The 18,549-nt window shown below is 40.1% G+C and overlaps 1 protein-coding gene across 6 annotated transcripts in view; it reads left to right on the forward strand.

The window, feature by feature from the left end:
- Nucleotides 1-18,549, forward strand: part of LOC126412165 (F-box/LRR-repeat protein 7-like) — an 89,007-nt gene that overhangs the window by 22,149 nt on the left and 48,309 nt on the right. Inside the window, exon 2 of one of the 6 annotated variants that reach the window (XM_050081637.1) lies at nucleotides 7,550-7,726. The exons of the other annotated variants lie outside the window; for them this stretch is intronic. The gene's annotated coding sequence lies outside the window, so the exon portion shown is untranslated. The remainder of the gene's footprint in view (nucleotides 1-7,549; nucleotides 7,727-18,549) is intronic. 6 annotated transcript variants of the gene reach the window in all.

Genomic DNA, 18,549 nt, shown 5'->3' on the forward strand with positions numbered 1-18,549 from the left:
CATCCAACTATGTGGAGATGCATGTCTCATCGCTGATTGCTAATTTTCCCCAAAGTTCCTTTGTCACATTGTTCTGTCACTTCAGATGCACACAAGGTTGTTTAAATCTTAGTGTTGGCAGTATTCTTCATGCTTATAATTCTCACTGGGAGAAAATAGCTAAGCCACTAAATTCTCATGCTTGTAGGATTCAAATTCTGATAAGTGGATTTAAAATCTTTGTTGCCCTTATTTTCAGGTAAATATCAGATTAATGGCTTACAGCCAGAGCAGTGTTTCCCATCAATTCTCCTCTATGCTTTTAATGTCTGATGCACTTTACTAAGATTTTTCACAATTGCTTTTAATCATTTGAGAGATTATTCTTTTTAAAAATCGTGGTCAATTCTTGTCACTTCCGAACTGATTGAGTACTAAATCTCTGACGGCCTCAATGTCTAAACAACCACCACCACCATATTTTACTAAGGTTCTGTCTAGTTGAAAAATGATCGAAACTCTTGCTCCATTTTGAATGACCTTCTGCCATAATTAGGGACCAGAAAATTGCAAAATTTGTATCCTTTTTTATTTATAAATGATTAGATGACAAAAGGTTGTCACACTACCTGCTGGAGACAAGGTATTAGTGGTTTGAAATTGGCTCTTTAAAAAATGATTGGGGAACTTTCTGACTGGAACATTGACGTTTGCAAAAATTCAAGTATTTTTCTGAAATTGTCTTATTCTTTTGTCAGTCTTCAAGCTTCCAACAAATACTCGGTCTGTTGAGAATCAGCAGCATTGTCTCACTGAGGGCTGCATGTGTATCTGATTTAAGTTATTCAACATTATTTTTTTCCCACCCAGTTCAATAATTACAAAATCTGCAGAATATTAATTTCAGCCTTTTGTTGGGGTTAAGTTGTGCTACTCATACTTAACAACACTACAGATAGAACCTATGAAGCACATAACATAGAAGTAGAATAGAAAATAGCTCCATTTACAACACTGCAAATAGAACTGACAAGGCACATAGCATAGAACTATAGAACTAGAACTGAAGATAGCTCCATTCACACATCAGAAGAATAATTCCGGTGTAGCCAAGATACACTAACAGATTTTGTTTTCCAGTCGCTATAGTGCAATGTCTGGACACTATATTTGCAGACAGCCTCAAGTTTAAACAACTATTGTTTGACTACCCAAGGGGAGGAGAAGGGAGTGAGTGATCTGGCAAAACAATCCCTGCCTGCCTCTAGCAGCATCTTTTATCCATGCTCAGAATTTCTGAGAAAGCGGAACTGACACAAGGTCACAGGATTGCCAATCCCTTCCAGTGTTGAGGGTCCTAATCAAATTAGAATTAGTCTTTTCACTTCTCTCAAAATGAGAAGAGAGGAGCAAGGGAACAGCTACTGTACAATTGCTTGTTGAGGTTGGCATAGTATTGTAAACAAAATAGTTCAGGCCTTACCTCGTACAGTATTTGATGCAAGCCCTTTTCAAAACACTCAAGACCTAAAACTGCCATGATAAAAGTTTCCACATTATATGAATGTTTGCTAGCAGACAAAAGTGTTTGCTCTAAGATGTTAGGTCTTATGCCTAAGCTTGATTATGTGGCGTGTATCTTACACAGACCATTCTGCCACCTGCAGTTTTCATAGCACCAGATAATAGAGTGCACTGGTAGGTCATTGTTTTCATGCACTTTCTATCTAGCAAACACATTTTTACACACATTATCTTCCCAAACTGGGTTTTGTCAGATGACATGCAATACCAGTGACTGAAAATTGGTTACATTTTAGATATTTAGGCACAAAAAGACTTGTATCGGACAACGCCTGTTTCAAAATAGTGCCTATTAGGTAACTTCACATTTGTGCGTTTTCATGCAGAATTTGCCCCTGTATTCACATTTATTGCAAAATGTAAATTTTTCAGGCCCCTAGTCATAAGTTCGATCAGTGGTAACATTGGAATGTAATGGAGGATATGAATTGTGGTTCATATTTAAAGAATGATTGTTTTAAAAGCAGTTCAGTTATGATTGTTTAGAAATTAATTTGCTGATTGCAATTGAATTGACATTCACCCTGTTTGGATGGACCTACTATTCAAAACAAACACATGAAAATTTCAGCCAGCCTGGGATTTCCCCATTATAGCAACCTATTGGCTTGACCACTTGGGATCTGTGCGAGCTCCTCAGACTGACCCAGACATCTGCATGTCTCGCTGTCTGCCTCCTAATATTGTCGTTCTTTAAACGCGTTATCTAATATTCACATTACTTGGCTTAACCAATGGAAAATCCACTGTAGAATAACAACAACATGAAAAGGATAGATTGCTACTCACCACATAGAGATGTTGAAGTCACAGACATGCACAACAAAAAGACTGCTGTACATTTCAGCTTTTGCCCAAAAGGCCTCCTCCTAAAATAAAAAACCCACACACATGCACGTAAGCACAACTCGCATGCACGTAACCACTCTCTGGCAACTGAAGCTGGACTGCAATCAGCCATGTGAGGGTAAGGAAGGGGCTGAGGTGGGGAAGGGGAAGATAGCAGGGTGGTGGTGGAGGAGGGTGTAGTGCTGCTTGAGAGAGCATGCAGACACATAGTGGGGAAAGGTAGGGTTGCTAGATGTAGTCTGGGTGATAGAAAAGGAGATAAGTGAAGTGGAAAGACTAGTGGTGCATTGGTGGAGTAGAAGGCTGTGTAGTGCTGGAATGGGAGCTTTACTGTTCATGCCAGTGGTCGACAAAGAGCTATGGTGCCTTTCTTTGCACAGTCTCTTGTTTCAGCTTGGTGATAGCAGGGTGTATACGACCCGGGAAAAACCTGGGAATTTTTTCATCCGGGAGAAACCTGGGACAAACCCGTGAATTTTTTAGAATTCCGGGAATTTTCCATTGTTTTTGTTTTCAGTTGAATTTTTGTAATTTTGACTGGTAAGAACCATGGACCTTGCCGTTGGTGGGGAGGCTTGCGTGCCTCAGCGATACAGATAGCCGTACCGTAGGTGCAACCACAACGGAGGGGTATCTGTTGAGAGGCCAGACAAACGTGTGGTTCCTGAAGAGGGGCAGCAGCCTTTTCAGTAGTTGCAAGGGCAACAGTCTGGATGATTGACTGATCTGGCCTTGTAACAATAACCAAAACGGCCTTGCTGTGCTGGTACTGCGAACGGCTGAAAGCAAGGGGAAACTACAGCCGTAATTTTTCCCGAGGGCATGCAGCTTTACTGTATGATTACATGATGATGGCGTCCTCTTGGGTAAAATATTCCGGAGGTAAAATAGTCCCCCATTCGGATCTCCGGGCGGGGACTACTCAAGAGGATGTCATTATCAGGAGAAAGAAAACTGGCGTTCTACGGATCGGAGCGTGGAATGTCAGATCCCTTAATCGGGCAGGTAGGTTAGAAAATTTAAAAAGGGAAATGGATAGGTTGAAGTTAGATATAGTGGGAATTAGTGAAGTTCGGTGGCAGGAGGAGCAAGACTTCTGGTCAGGTGACTACAGGGTTATAAACACAAAATCAAATAGGGGTAATGCAGGAGTAGGTTTAATAATGAATAGGAAAATAGGAATGCGGGTAAGCTACTACAAACAGCATAGTGAACGCATTATTGTGGCCAAGATAGATACGAAGCCCACACCTACTACAGTAGTACAAGTTTATATGCCAACTAGCTCTGCAGATGACGAAGAAATTGAAGAAATGTATGATGAAATAAAAGAAATTATCCAGATTGTGAAGGGAGACGAAAATTTAATAGTCATGGGTGACTGGAATTCGAGTGTAGGAAAAGGGAGAGAAGGAAACATAGTAGGTGAATATGGACTGGGGGACAGAAATGAAAGAGGAAGCCGCCTGGTAGAATTTTGCACAGAGCACAACATAATCATAACTAACACTTGGTTTAAGAATCATGAAAGAAGGTTGTATACCTGGAAGAACCCTGGAGATACTAAAAGGTATCAGATAGATTATATAATGGTAAGAGAGAGATTTAGGAACCAGGTTTTAAATTGTAAGACATTTCCAGGGGCAGATGTGGACTCTGACCACAATCTATTGGTTATGACCTGTAGATTAAAACTGAAGAAACTGCAAAAAGGTGGGAATTTAAGGAAATTGGATCTGGATAAACTAAAAGAACCAGAGGTTGTACAGAGATTCAGGGAGAGCATAAGGGAGCAATTGACAGGAATGGGGGAAATAAATACAGTAGAAGAAGAATGGGTAGCTTTGAGGGATGAAGTAGTGAAGGCAGCAGAGGATCAAGTAGGTAAAAAGACGAGGGCTAGTAGAAATCCTTGGGTAACAGAAGAAATATTGAATTTAATTGATGAAAGGAGAAAATATAAAAATGCAGTAAGTGAAACAGGCAAAAAGGAATACAAACGTCTCAAAAATGAGATCGGCAGGAAGTGCAAAATGGCTAAGCAGGGATGGCTAGAGGACAAATGTAAGGATGTAGAGGCCTATCTCACTAGGGGTAAGATAGATACCGCCTACAGGAAAATTAAAGAGACCTTTGGAGATAAGAGAACGACTTGTATGAATATCAAGAGCTCAGATGGAAATCCAGTTCTAAGCAAAGAAGGGAAAGCAGAAAGGTGGAAGGAGTATATAGAGGGTCTATACAAGGGCGATGTACTTGAGGACAATATTATGGAAATGGAAGAGGATGTAGATGAAGATGAAATGGGAGATACGATACTGCGTGAAGAGTTTGACAGAGCAATGAAAGACCTGAGTCGAAACAAGGCCCCCGGAGTAGACAATATTCCATTGGAACTACTGACGGCCATGGGAGAGCCAGTCCTGACAAAACTCTACCATCTGGTGAGCAAGATGTATGAAACAGGCGAAATACCCTCAGACTTCAAGAAGAATATAATAATTCCAATCCCAAAGAAAGCAGGTGTTGACAGATGTGAAAATTACCGAACTATCAGCTTAATAAGTCACAGCTGCAAAATACTAACACGAATTCTTTACAGACGAATGGAAAAACTAGTAGAAGCCAACCTTGGGGAAGATCAGTTTGGATTCCGTAGAAACACTGGAACACGTGAGGCAATACTGACCTTACGACTTATCTTAGAAGAAAGATTAAGGAAAGGCAAACCTACGTTTCTAGCATTTGTAGACTTAGAGAAAGCTTTTGACAATGTTGACTGGAACACTCTCTTTCAAATTCTAAAGGTGGCAGGGGTAAAATACAGGGAGCGAAAGGCTATTTACAATTTGTACAGAAACCAGATGGCAGTTATAAGAGTCGAGGGACATGAGAGGGAAGCAGTGGTTGGGAAGGGAGTAAGACAGGGTTGTAGCCTCTCCCCGATGTTGTTCAATCTGTATATTGAGCAAGCAGTAAAGGAAACAAAAGAAAAATTCGGAGTAGGTATTAAAATTCATGGAGAAGAAATAAAAACTTTGAGGTTCGCCGATGACATTGTAATTCTGTCAGAGACAGCAAAGGACTTGGAAGAGCAGTTGAATGGAATGGACAGTGTCTTGAAAGGAGGATATAAGATGAAGATCAACAAAAGCAAAACAAGGATAATGGAATGTAGTCTAATTAAGTCGGGTGATGCTGAGGGAATTAGATTAGGAAATGAGGCACTTAAAGTAGTAAAGGAGTTTTGCTATTTGGGGAGCAAAATAACTGATGATGGTCGAAGTAGAGAGGATATAAAATGTAGGCTGGCAATGGCAAGGAAAGCGTTTCTGAAGAAGAGAAATTTGTTAACATCCAGTATTGATTTAAGTGTCAGGAAGTCATTTCTGAAAGTATTTGTATGGGGTGTAGCCATGTATGGAAGTGAAACATGGACGATAAATAGTTTGGACAAGAAGAGAATAGAAGCTTTCGAAATGTGGTGCTACAGAAGAATGCTGAAGATTAGATGGGTAGATCACATAACTAATGAGGAAGTATTGAATAGGATTGGGGAGAAGAGAAGTTTGTGGCACAACTTGACCAGAAGAAGGGATCGGTTGGTAGGACATGTTCTGAGGCATCAAGGGATCACCAATTTAGTATTGGAGGGCAGCATGGAGGGTAAAAACCGTAGAGGGAGACCAAGAGATGAATACACTAAGCAGATTCAGAAGGATGTAGGTTGCAGTAGGTACTGGGAGATGAAAAAGCTTGCACAGGATAGAGTAGCATGGAGAGCTGCATCAAACCAGTCTCAGGACTGAAGACCACAACAACAACAAGAACCGATGCTCTAACAAATGGTATAACTGTATCCCGCTACTGCACAATAACACTTCAACAATAAAATATAAACAAGAGAAAAAACAAAAATAACTTAAATTGCAAAGGAAATGTGCCATATACGATGACACACAGTGCCCATGCAAGTGGGTGCCAACAGCAAAATGTGTCAAAGGCTTTAGGAAGACTATGCAATGCTTTTAGATTAGATTTACTTTCATTCCAATTGATTCATAATGAGGAGGTCCTCCAGGATGTAGAACATCTCAGAAAAACAATAATACATGACAAATATTTACAACTAAAACAAATAAGCTAATTTACCATTCCACAGGTCCCAAGTGGAATGATCGTCATTTTTTTTAATGAACACTATATGAAAGTCATTTTACAAATACTAATGCACTGAATTTAAAATAAAGTTTATTTATTTAAAAAGAAAGATGATGTCACTTACCGAACGAAAGTGCTGGCAGGTCGATAGACACACAAACATACGCACAAAATTCAAGCTTTCGCAACAAACGGTTGCTTCATCAGGAAAGAGGGAAGGAGAGGGAAAGACGAAAGGATGTGGGTTTTAAGGGAGAGGGTAAGGAGTCATTCCAGTCCCGGGAGCGGAAAGACTTACCTTAGGGGGGAAAAAAGGACAGGTATACACTCGCACATACACACACATCCATCCGCACATTCACACACACAAGCAGACATTTGTAAAGGCAAAGCAATATTTATAAGGTAATAAACGTGTAATACAACTACTATAATACTTATTACAATGAATACATTACTGCACTGAAATGAAATGGTGCAGAACATAGATTGTACTTACACACACACACACACACACACACACACACACACACACACACACACACACACACACACAGCCTCCAATGTGTGTGAAGTCAGAACTGTTTACATTAGATTCTTTTTAGCAGTTATTACGAGCGGGATCATGTGCATGTGCAGTTGAGCCACATTTGCATAGTAGATTCTCCATCTTCTGGCTACAGGAATGTGGCTATTGGCTGTGCAAGCAATCGCAGCAAGCAGCTAGATGCTACTGGGAAAAGGGGGTGCCAAATTCATATTCTAGAGGGAAAAAAACTTGTTTCACAAAGCACTTAGCATCCAGCGCACGTTGGTATATCAATTATTTATATGATTTCAAAATGCATCCCTGTTGGTTTTTAACACAATCTAAGTTGATTTCTGAATGAATCATAAGTTGATTTGTGAATGCATGCATAGTGTATGTGATGTCTCTGGGAGAATCCTCGTCTCATCTAGAAATAATTTTCTGCAGACAAAAGGGGACGGGGCTATACGAGCTGAGCGGAGTAAAGCCGGACGGATGAATGCCAATCGCTGTCTGATTATGTGGTTGATTAGGTTTGCGAATGATCGGCGTTGTTATGATTACTAGCGAAATCCATAGATTCGGACTACCAGAATGGAAATAAACGACTAACAGGAATAACAGGTGAGAAAGATTACATATTATCTTCTCAGTGTATTCAAGAGAATGAAATTTTGACAGAAAATTTTTGGCCAGATCGCTACTCTAATAAGGACCAGTTGTACAGTCCCTGGCTAGCAGCCGCTTAAAGTTCTTTTCTGGAAGTAACGCGGAAAACGTGTTGTACGAACATGTAACAACGCCTAACCAGAGAATAATCGCAGGATAACTAAACCTGTGATTCTGGTAGGATTAATGAAGTTGATCGATGAACAAATTTTGACAAGGACAGGAATAGCTACAGAATTGATGACAAGATTGTTTGTTAGAATGAGGAAGGAGAAGAAATGGGGACATCGCATTAATTGTGTAAGAATAAGAAGATACAAAATTTATATAAAAATTTCGTAATACTACTTTTTCGATCTCGTGCTTGAGAAACTGGTGCGTATGAATGAAATGTGAAACAATTTCCTAACAGAAAACTTTTTGCTTGTTGTGGACCTAATCAAGGTGTATCCGCAAACAAGGAAAAAAAAATTGGATTTCCCAGTTAAAAATACACGTTCTCCTGGATGAAAACATACTTTTTCCCTGTTAACTGATGACAGATTTTCTCTCGGAACTGTATAACTTCAGTCCTTTGAATGATTATGGTTTTATACATGGACATAGAATTTCCCGGTGCTATCAAAATCTAAACACAGGGAAAAATGTGTTTTGGAAAGATCTTTGATGTGCACCAACACATACACTGCATATTTTCGTATTACGAAAGTATAAATGTGAATTCCACCAAACACCGCATGTTACTTTCCGAAGCATTGAAATCGAGACTGCAATGCACTTTTGTAAGCCAGTTATAGCTCATGTCACGTGATCTCACCAGCTGATGAAAGTGGGTATTCAGAGCTTAGAACAAGTGATGTAGTTGGCCAATAGCAACATCACTGTTAAGTAGTGTGAGCACATAAACAGAAAAAGTTAATGGTTTAAATTAATATACATAGTGTTGCTACATGAAACACAATGCTTCCACATATAATATTGGTCGGGCACGAAATTCTTCTAAATGGCTAGTCATCAAAGAATTTATTTTTAAATGAGAGTGAAATGCTCTGTGATTTAAGAAATTCATCGCACATTTTCGCATATAGGTCCGGTGTAACTACCAGAATGGTACTTGATGGTAAGGCTTTTCAAACCACTGTTTGGAATATTTTCCCGCAACCTGTTAGAAATAGGTTCGTTTCTGCAGTTGTCAGAGAGCGCCAGATGACAGGCATCACCACACTTGTGCAGCTTCGATGTCGTAGGGAGCCCGTATGTTCGTATGTGTAAAACATTAAAACACCTTACATTATGTCATAAAAGAAACAAGACATCAGAGGATACTCAAAGAGCATCGAAATTTCGTGACCCATACTAAAATGTGCACATTTAAAGTGCACATTTGTATGTCCAGGTACCCAGTGAAGTAGTCAATGACCTGATATTAAGTTTTCAATGTGGTTTTAAGGATATAAATTTTCTTGGAGTACCAGTACTGTGTTTTCTCATGTTTGGTTCTTTATTATGGCCTAATGCCGTATGTGCTAGAAGTTGAAAATATGCACTTGAAATGCAACAAACAGTGTGTGGAATTAAACACTTATTTTCAAATATATTGTCTGCCTCAGCGGAAAAGATTAATAAAAGAAAATTTCTTTAGAAAAGTGACAAAAATAACATTGTTCTGCAAGGCAATTAACCTCTTGAGTCGCGAAGATAAAATAATTACATTCAGGATTACTTTATTTGTATTTTTATTTTTTGTACAGTCCAAAATATTTTAGGTGCACGTGGACTTCAGGTCTTAACTGGTAAATAAATAATACATTGAAAAACAGATTAAAGTTTTTGTTGATGGAATTTAAAAAAAAACAGTTGTTTTTAGTCACACACAAATAAACATTGCACTTCTTGCACAAGGTTCTTGTGCAGGATTTGCAATCTTCAAAAAGACATTTAGAAGCATTCTTTGCCTCTATGTATTGGGGAAGATGATCAATCTGGTCATATGGAGTTGGCTTCCTTGGCATGGAAACAACTTTTCTTCTTTTGGATTTACTGTCTTCATCTTCTCCTGAGCTGTCAGTGATCTCCTGTTCATCGAAGATTATTTCTTTGGAGAGTTGTGAGGACCCTTTGACATGAGAACCCTTTATCAGTACATTGGCCAAATTGTCGGAATTTTATTAGGGACAGTCTGTTACACTTTGGTACTTCCTCTTTTGCACAGGTTCTTTTGTACATAATCCAGCAATTAATAATAGCTAAATCAATAAAATGGTTAAATACACTCCTGGAAATTGAAATAAGAACACCGTGAATTCATTGTCGCAGGAAGGGGAAACTTTATTGACACATTCCTGGGGTCAGATACATCACATGATCACACTGACAGAACCACAGGCACATAGACACAGGCAACAGAGCATGCACAATGTCGGCACTAGTAAAGTGTATATCCACCTTTCGCAGCAATGCAGGCTGCTATTCTCCCATGGAGACGATCGTAGAGATGCTGGATGTAGTCCTGTGGAACGGCTTGCCATGCCATTTCCACCTGGCGCCTCAGTTGGACCAGCGTTCGTGCTGGACGTGCAGACCGCGTGAGACGACGCTTCATCCAGTCCCAAACATGCTCAATGGGGGACAAATCCGGAGATCTTGCTGGCCAGGGTAGTTGACTTACACCTTCTAGAGCACGTTGGGTGGCACGGGATACAAGCGGACGTGCATTGTCCTGTTGGGACAGCAAGTTCCCTTGCCGGTCTAGGAATGGTAGAACGATGGGTTCGATGACGGTTTGGATGTACCGTGCACTATTCAGTGTCCCCTTGACGATCACCAGTGGTGTACGGCCAGTGTAGGAGATCACTCCCCACACCATGATCCCGGGTGTTGGCCCTGTGTGCCTCGGTCGTATGCAGTCCTGATTGTGGCGCTCACCTGCACGGTGCCAAACACGCATACGACCATCATTGGCACCAAGGCAGAAGCGACTCTCATCGCTGAAGACAACACGTCTCCATTCGTCCCTCCATTCACGCCTGTCGCGACACCACTGGAGGCGGGCTGCACGATGTTGGGGCGTGAGCGGAAGACGGCCTAACGGTGTGCGGGACCGTAGCCCAGCTTCATGGAGACGGTTGCGAATTGTCCTCGCCGATACCCCAGGAGCAACAGTGTCCCTAATTTGCTGGGAAGTGGCGGTGCGGTCCCCTACGGCACTGCGTAGGATCCTACGGTCTTGGCGTGCATCCGTGCGTCGCTGCGGTCCGGTCCCAGGTCGACGGGCACGTGCACCTTCCGCCGACCACTGGCGACAACATCGATGTACTGTGGAGACCTCACGCCCCACGTGTTGAGCAATTCGGCGGTACGTCCACCCGGCCTCCCGCATGCCCACTATACGCCCTCGCTCAAAGTCCGTCAACTGCACATACGGTTCACGTCCACGCTGTCGCGGCATGCTACCAGTGTTAAAGACTGCGATGGAGCTCCGTATGCCACGGCAAACTGGCTGACACTGACGGCGGCGGTGCACAAATGCTGCGCAGCTAGCGCCATTCGACGGCCAACACCGCGGTTCCTGGTGTGTCCGCTGTGCCGTGCGTGTGATCATTGCTTGTACAGCCCTCTCGCAGTGTCCGGAGCAAGTATGGTGGGTCTGACACACCGGTGTCAATGTGTTCTTTTTTCTATTTCCAGGAGTGTAGTCTGAAAGTCCATTTTCTTGTTCTGGTATTTGACCTGTAGCAGGCCATGAATCTGTAACATAGGTCACTACCACCCATGTTGAAAGTGTAACTCTTCACAGTAGCTGGTTGTGGTACATCAATACTTCCGTTCTGCACCTTTGACCATCACTTACAAGTAACTTGCGGCTCACTCCCAACACAAGATGATACCAACATGACAGCCTTGTTATCTTTCCATTTAAGTGCACACACCTTTTTGTCTTCTCTCACATATTCATCCCATTCACTTCTGTTTAGATCACAATCAGTTTTGAATTTTGAAGCCACATCAGAAATTCTGTTTTTCATTAACAGTACCTGTTTGACATGTTGTTGCTTAAGAGAAGCTCAATTGACTTAGTCTGTAAAAACATCACTATATATCACATGCTGCCCATTGTTTGGAACTGTCAGTCAACAGCTTAATTACACTTGCACCTAAACCTATTTCTTTTAATTCAGTGTCAGGCGCTGTTCCTTTGCCACTACATATTATGAAGTCAAGAACTAAACCATCTGATGATGCCTAAATAAAGTTTTTCAACCCAAGAGGATTGGGTTTCGATGCCACATAAGTTCTCATTGCACATCTGCCAGAGAATCATCTGCTCATCAATGGATAGGTGCTTAGATCGTGGCAAAGCGAGACACTTATTCCTGAAAACATTAATCAAAGACCTCACTTTCCAAAGTTTGTCACTCCTATCTTGGTCATGTAAATTATTTACAAAATGTAAATGATTGCGTAACTTGAAGTATCTGTCCCAAGTTAGAGTATCACTGATGAGAGGCAGATCAAGTAGCCTACTCCAGTACATCTTGGCTTGTGGTAGCTTGAGCATGCCCACTAGAATTTCAATGCCAACAAAGGAAAGAGTTTCGTTCTTATTTGTGTTCAAATTCTTACTATTGCTTTGCACATGATATAGATTTGTCTGTTCTGCAACAACATTCCAAAAATTCTTATCATAATATTTGAAAAAGTATTCAGCAGGATCCCTTAACACATCATATCTTCGAAATTATATTCACCTGGCTCCTTGTTTTCCATTTTTGAGCATTTCCATTTCAACTTCACTTTAACGTCCACTGTCCTGCGACGAACCAAGTGTAGGGTCTTCTATTTTGATGTCTGCTTGTTCAGTAGTGACTAGATTCGGGGATAGCCTCCTCATCTGACAATTGTAGACTCTCATCATCTGAAAGTGAACTGAAGCCACTCTCCTCCAGCAACTGAAGTACATCTTCATCGTTTATTACTGAAAATAATGCCATAAATTAATTTTTGATGTTTAAATAATCGAGATTGTAAACATTATATAATATTTTGCCACAACAGTTGGATAATTGAAGATTTCTTCACACAATACCATAACAACTAAAACTTCACAATGAATAAGGTAAGCAGGAAAACTTTGAGGTTGAGACCTGAAGTACACATATGTGTAATTCGACTTTCGATGTCCACTGTATACACAGTAAGAGATAATTTGGAAAAAACATATCACATTTGTGACTATTTTTACATATGTAAAGCAAAAAATAAAGTAAAGTTAGTGTATAGAATAAGGAATTATTTTGAATTACCTTCAGAGTGTGTGCTGTGTGTAGCAATTTTGCCGACCCGAATCTTCAAAACATCAGATGGCACTGCAAGCAGATTGTGGCGCAATCTGGTGGCATGGACTGAAACTACGAAGCTTCCACAAACGTGTACTAGAAGTATTCAGTCGATAGAAACTGTTCATAAGCTTTGTGAAATAAAACCACGAAGTCCACGCATGTGGACCCACGGACTGAGGTCAATGCTTGACTGTCAGAAACGTGGAAATAAAATAAAATCTGCTACTAACAACACATTTTAGCCTTACGTAATTATGTGAATTTATTTTAATTCGCTTGATAACTCCCGGCCACAGAAATCTGTTTTTTCATTTGACATGAGAGTAGTAAACGAAGAGGAAACAGGAAAATCAATAAATGTAAACATGGGTCACGTCGAGACTACCCACTTTCCCACTGTAACTCAGACTGCTCTGTGCATCAGCCCTTGATCTAAGATATTTCCAAACCGGGGCAATACCCCGCCACTCCCTCGAGCCTTTGAGATAGGACGTTAAAAACTAAAAAAAAATAGAATTTTCAAAAATGTGTTCATTTTGTAGTGCACGTTTTTCTGAAGAGTCTGATACATAAGACATATGTGTTCGAGGAAATGTAATAACACGTTATTTGGGCGTAAGTGTGCCAAAGTGCAGTGTCTCGCCTTCTCACACAGGCATTCTTCTATCGCACGTCACTCTACTTTACTCTGTGGAATTGAAACGTGTATCTTTTGTAATGGATGCCATTAAACCATATTCATAACAGTGGAAATTAAAGTGTTCTGTGGTGCCTCTCCTGCTTACAATCGGTGGGTTTGACGTTCTGCCCCCCCCCCCCCTTTTCTTTTTTTTTTAAAAAAAGAAGACTCTTAATAAAATTTGCCCTCTTGGGCCTATGAGTTAACAACTTGCTACTTTGTGTGACATAAAATTAAATAAAGGATACATAAACCCAGTAAAGACATGAGACAAGCAAGACATTACACATTGCTTCAATCTTTAGCTCCTCGAATTTTTTTCTCTCTGATCTTGCTACAGCTTTACATGGCGTGCCTTCCTTTCTGTGAAAGAATCTATTACCTCGTCAAAGTTCATCAAACATTTTCTACCTGAAAAGTCGAAATGTCATTGTATAATACTGAAAAAGCTGTTAATACAAATAGGACCCAAGACTGGTATGGTTTCCCGATCTGATTATGTCTATTTTGTCACTGGCCTTTCTAATACTGCAACAATTGTAACACACACCAAATAAACGAGACTGTTTTGGCACAAACGATCTTTTTTGTAACAGGATATAAGTCACAAAGTACCAATATCAAATGCCTGTAAGGCCTACTACTAGCAAAAAGCTTTACAGTAGGAAATAGTTTCACACTTCATTCATATGCTTCAGTTTCTGAAGCATGAAGCATGAGATCGAAAAGTAGTAGTACGAAATTTTTATAAAAACTTGGAATTTTCACATTGTTCCATAATTTGTGTGATGTCCTCGTTTCTTCTCCTTCCTCGTTCTAACAAAGTCTTGTTATCACTAATTCTGTAACTATTCCTGCCAATGTCAAAGCTTATTCGCAGGTTAACTTCACTAACTCTGCCAGAATCACCGGTTTAGTTAACCCGCTATTATCTGGTTAGGCATTGTTACATGTTCGTATAACGCGTTTTCCGCGCTTATTCCAGAATAGAACTTAGAGCGGCTGCTAGCCGGGGACTGTACAAGTGGCCCTTACTAGTACAGTGATCTGGGCAAAAATTTTGTCAAAATTTCGTTTTCTTGGCTACACAGAGAAGGTAATATGTAATCTTTTTTACCTGTTATTCAATTATTTCCGCTCCTGTAGTCTGAATCTATGGATTTTGCTAGTAATTATAACAACCTCCTCATTCGCAGACCGAATCAACCACAGAGACAGTGGTTGGCATTCATCCATTCGTCCTTACTCCGCTCAGCTCGATAGCCCCTTTTTGTCTGTAGGAAAGTTTGTTTCTAAATGCGACGAGGATTCCCCCGACAGAGACATCAGGTACACTATGCGTACATTCACAAATCAACTTGAGATTCATTCAGAAATCAACTCTGAATGTGTTCAAAAACTGACAGGAATGTGTTTCAAAGTCAGGAGTAATCGTTAGACGAACGTGTACTGAATGCTAGTTGCTTTGTGAAACAAGGTTTTTCCCCCAGAAGAATAAGAATCCCCACCCCCAAGATCTGGGCCTGCTGCGCATGCAGGAATCGGACAGCTGGGATGCTCCAGTAAAATTTTTCCCAGTAGCATCTAGCTGCTTGCTGCGACTGCTTATACAGGCCACAGCCACATTTCTGTAGCCAGAAGTGGGAGAAGATACTACTCTACTGCACATGCGCATGATCCCGCTTGTAACTGCTAAAATGAATCTAATATAAACAGTTGTGACTTCACGCTCATTGGAGGCAATTTGTTATGAAGCATTGCGTAGTCTTCCTAAACCATTTTACACATTTTGCTGTTGGCGCCCGCTTGCATGAGCACTGTGTGTCGTCATCGTATATGGCGTATTTCCTTTGCAATTTAAGTTATTTCCATTTTTTCTCTTCTTTATGTTTTATTGTTGAAGTGTTATTCTGCAGTTAGAGTATCAGTTCTTACCAGTCAAAATTACAAAAATTTAACTGAAAACAAAAACAATGGAAAATTCCCAGAACTGTAAAAAAATTCCCGGGTTTTTCCCTGTTTTCTCCCGGATGAAAAAATTCCCAGGTTTTTCCCAAATCTCCCAGTTGTCCTGGGTCGTATACACCCTGCTAATAGGCATTTGATATTGGTACTTCGTGAATTCTATTCTGTCGTGTTATAAAAATGACCATTTGTGCCAAAATAGTCTTGTTTATTTGGTGTGTGTGTTACAAAATTGCTGCAATAGGAGAAAGGCCTATTTTGTTTTATCTAGCAGACAGTGACGAAATAGACGTAATCAGATCAAGAAACCACACCAGTCTTGGGTATTATTTGTATTAACAGCTTTTTCAGTATTAGGTAACAACATTTCGATTTTTCATGTAGCAAATCGTTTGACGAACTTTGATGAGGTAATAGATCCTTTCACAGAAAGGAAAGCACGCCATGTAAAGCTCTAGCAAGATTAGAGAGAAAAAAATGCTAGGAGCTAAGGATGGAGATATGTGTACTTCCTCTTGTCCTTATTGGTTTTATGTATCCTATATTAATTTTGTCACACAACAGCAAGTTATTAGCAAATAGGCAATAAAGAGTGCAAATATTCTGAAGAGTTCTTGTTCTCCCGATTACAAATAATCCCATTCGCTATTAATTGTGAGATTTTTAAGAGGGTCAGGCTGTCAAACTGGCTGACTGGGAGCAGGAGAGGCACCACAGGACATATAGTTTGATGGCATCCATTACAAAATATACACGTTTCAATACCACAGAGCAAATACAGTGACGCGCGATAGAAGAATGCTGTATAAATAGGCGTGACACTGCACTTTGGCACACCAAGACCAAACAACATGCCTTAAATTTCCTTGAACATGTATGTTTTATGTTTCAGACTTTTCAGAAATATGTGCGCTACAAGATGAACATAGTTTTGAAAATTCAAATTTTTTTAATTATTGACCCCGTTAGCAAACATCGTAGATCCGGGGCTGATGCCCAGAGCAGTCTGAGTTACGGTGGGTAGTCTCCACGTGCCCCGTGTTTACGTTTAGTGATTTTGCTGTTTGTCCATCATTTACTCTCATGTCAGATGAAAACAAAAAGATTATCTGTGGCTGGGAGCTATCAAGTGAATTAAAATACATTCACATAATTATGGAAGGCTAAAATGTTATTAGTTTGATTTTATTTTATTTCCACCTTCCTGACAGTCAAACATTAATCACCTTGCAGAATGATGAAGTTATTTTTGTTTGTTTGCTAAAGAAATTTGAGTTTTATTAACCTTTTCCGCAGAGGCAGTCAATGTATTTTAAATTAAATGTGTAATTCCACAATACTGGCTAGTTTCAACTGTTTGCTGCATTTCAAGTGCATGTTTTCATCTGCTGGCATGTGTGGCATTATGCCATAATAAAAAATCAAACATGATGTAATACAGTACTGGTGCTCCAAGAAAATTTACATTCTGAAAACCACAATGAAAAGCTTAATACCAGGTCGAGGTCTTCTTCATTGGGAATCTGGACATACAAATGTGCACTTTAAGTATGCATTTTAAATGTTGTTCACAAAATTCCAATGCTCTGGGAGTATCCTTAGATGTCTTTCTTTTATGACATAATACGTTCTACACGTACCTACATACGGGCTTCCTATGTCATGATAGCTGCACAAGCGTGGTGTCGCCTGTTATCGGCGCTCTCTGGCAACTGCTGAAACTAACCTATTTCTGACAGGTTGTGGGAAAATATTGCGAATGGTGGTTTGAAAAGTGTTACTTTCAAAGTAAATATCCTTTTACGTAAGTTGAACTGTGTGCAAGAATGTACCATGAATTTTTCGACTCTGAGTGTTTGACTCTTATTTAAAAATCTCCTGTTTGATGAGGAGCCATTTAGAATTTTGAACCCTGAAGATCAGACATTTGTCATTGTTAAAAATTTTACTGGTGCATTTGTATGACACATCTTAAAGTGTAACACGTGCAAAAAAGATCAACATTATATGCGAAAGCTTAGCTTTCCTTGCGGCATATGAACCTTAGAGACCAAGCTTTGCTTTTCTTGTATGAACACTATGTATATTAATTTAAACTGTTAACTTTCCCTGTTTGTGTTTTCGTGCTACTTAAGAGATGTTCTGTTGGCTGACTACATCACGTGTCCTGTGCTCTGAATATCTGCTGTCATCGGCTGGTGAGATCACGTGACATGAGCTATGACTGGCTTACAAAAGCGCATCGCAATCTGGATTTCAATGATTTGGAAAGTAACATGCAGTGTTTGGTGGAATTCCAGTGCATACTTGCGTAATACGAAAATATGCAGAGCACACGTTGCTGCAAGTCAAAGATATTTCCAAAATGTGTCTTTTTCCGTGAGTTTCGTTTGCTAAAGTGCCGGGAAATTCAATGCCCGTGTATAAAACCATAAGCATTCAAATAAGTTTTGCAGGGAAAATATACTGCCACTTAACATGGAAAAAGTGTTTTTTCACCTGGGAGAATATACTGTCACTTAACATGGAAAAAGTGTTTTTTCACCTGGGAGAAAGTGTATGTTTAACTGGGAAAAATCCGGGAATTTTTTTCCTTGACCACGTATACACCCTGTGATAGAAAACCCATGTTTCATGTCCAGTTACAGCTCTGTCCAGAAGTCAATTACCTTTCACCTGCAAACAATGCGAAAGTTCATTGCAGGGCCTGACACAATGATCTTTCAGTTCAACTCTCAACAGATTTGGCACCCATTTTGCAGTCTTGCTATGGAAGCTCAATGCATCATGGACAA

The sequence above is a fragment of the Schistocerca serialis genome, chromosome 7 (assembly GCF_023864345.2).
Source record: "Schistocerca serialis cubense isolate TAMUIC-IGC-003099 chromosome 7, iqSchSeri2.2, whole genome shotgun sequence".
Lineage (NCBI taxonomy): Eukaryota > Metazoa > Arthropoda > Insecta > Orthoptera > Acrididae > Schistocerca > Schistocerca serialis.